Raw genomic sequence first — 2,499 nt, 5'->3', positions numbered from 1 at the left:
TATATATATATGTATACATACATATGTATATATATATATACATATATATACATATATTATATGTAGATAGGCAGATATACATAGACAGACACGCACACACGCACACACACACACGCACATATATATATATTTATACATATACATATAAAGTCATGTATGAATGGATATATATATATACATATACATATACGTACATAGCCAAGTATGAATGTATATTCATTTATATATACTTATGATCATATGCCGGCATGAAGCCAAACATATTTGCCTGTATGCGGATAGTTACACATGTAGGGGTTTAGCGCTGTATCTGATAGATCACAACATTCGTAATTTACGATACTGTTCGGCTGCCGCGCGTATACACGTGCCCTGCGGCGACTGACATCCGTTAATACCTTTTTCAATCACAATGCCAGAGCTTTGCCGTTGCGCGGAGTATCTCGACAGCCTATGGTGAGCTGATAGCTAAACAAATCCGAAACAGGTACACAGCAAGCAACATAATGGGCCGTGATTGGCACATGTCGGTTATCTGTGGTATCTTTACCTTTCAGAGGTTCTCGTGTGTCAAATAGAGCACTGTGGAGAATGTACAGTGTCAATTTGAGGTATCGTTAACTACAATGGCACATCTTTTGGTTCCGCGGTTGAACTACAAGTCTCTTGGGAATAGTGGTATCAGATAGAGATGTCTACTAGTACGCCGTTCCTGGCAGTATCGTCTCTATTGGATGTGTTCCCAGCATGATATTGCACTATACTTATCATTGCGATGTGATCGAGAATTACTTCAAGTGGGTCTATTTCATCAAGTATGGGGCTTGTTATTACTTTGAAAGCGAGTCTGACGGAAGACAGCGATACCTGCACCGCACTACAAAGTAATTTCACGCGGGAATTAACAATAAGATACTTTCTTTTCATACTTGACTACGCACTTGGCATCATTACACTGCCCGACCACATTCTGCCCAAAAACAAGAGCAGCATCACTCCGTACTTGTCAACCACCTTCAACTATAAGTGAAAACAGTGCACGGTAAAGTCCAATCACTATCTGTTCAGATTCAAACCCTGCATGCGCCACTCCCCCCTATTCCGTCTAAGTAGCACCGACGAGAACTTCAAGAGCAATTGCACTGCGCTGCTACAGTGTTCGGAGGGATCTGAGCAGCAGAGAGTATCTCGACTGTTCTGGGAGGTGCTGATGCTTAAAGATGCCACACTTCTACGAGGATGACACACATAAACGGCTCATGTATGCATGTTATCACACAAAGGGCTCATGTATGCATGTTATCACACACAAAGGGCTCATGTATTCATTTTATCACACACAAAGGGCTCATGCATGCATGTTATCACACACAAAGGGCTCATGTATGCATGTTATCACACACAAAGGGCTCATGTATGCATGTTATCACACACAAAGGGCTCATGTATGCATGTTATCGGTGATCGACGCGTACTTAAGCATATCATCCGGAGTGTATTTACGACTCTTCATAGTCATGGCTAACTGTATAGCTACTGCTTAACTATCTGAAAATGTTTTTCGAATATTAAAGTACAAATACATCCAGTGCCGACTTTGGCGGTTAGTCCCTACAACCATTTTCATTTCTGTGGAAGTCGCACTATATCCTGACCAGACGATACTTTGTGCGAATTCTACGGGATAGATCTAACGCTGCGTATACCCACTTTTGATTCAAAAATTATTAATTTGTGTCCTTTCAGCCCTTAGAATACCAAGTCACTTCCACAGCTACATCTCACAGACGGCAAAACAATGTGTTTCTATGGGCTTATTCGAGCGCTTCGAATATCCGCAGATACAGTGGATGAAAGCTCGATATGCGATTGTAGTTCCAAATATGAGATATTATGGAACGGGGAAGGATACAGCACAACTAACAGAGGCCATATGTGTGTGCCAGTGTAAAATGCTAAAAATAAGCTTTTTTTCGCATCTATGTGCAGTCCAATTCCTACGTCCATGGTAAATTCATACTAAACATGCTATCCACAGCACCTTGTTTGCTCATTGATGAAAATTACTCAGAAGTAAACATCGACCACCAATAAGTGCAGCAAACAACACACTCACATGCACGTGCCGTGTCAAGGCTGCACCCTGTATATTGAAGTACCCCTTTAAGAATATAATTAAATCAAAAAGTGCGGCCATCAAAGCTGCACCCTGTATATTGAAGTACCCCTTTAAAAATATAATTAAATCAAAAAGTGCGGCCATCAATGCTGCATGCGGACATATAGTACATATAGAAGGCCTAGGGGTTCGGGTGGAATAGGAAATTCCAAAGCCGAACACGGTTTGGCGATCGTTTTAATGATGTCAATACACAGAGAACACGATTCTATAGCGAAAACTAACTAATTACAGTATTTACTCTAGTTGCTTGAATATGTTCATATATGCATGTACTACTGATATATATATATGCATGTACTACTGATACATACATACAT

Source organism: Sphaeroforma arctica (assembly GCF_001186125.1).
Source record: "Sphaeroforma arctica JP610 unplaced genomic scaffold supercont1.74, whole genome shotgun sequence".
NCBI classification, from domain to species: Eukaryota; class Ichthyosporea; order Ichthyophonida; genus Sphaeroforma; species Sphaeroforma arctica.
Note: the sequence above shows the minus strand (reverse complement) of the source record.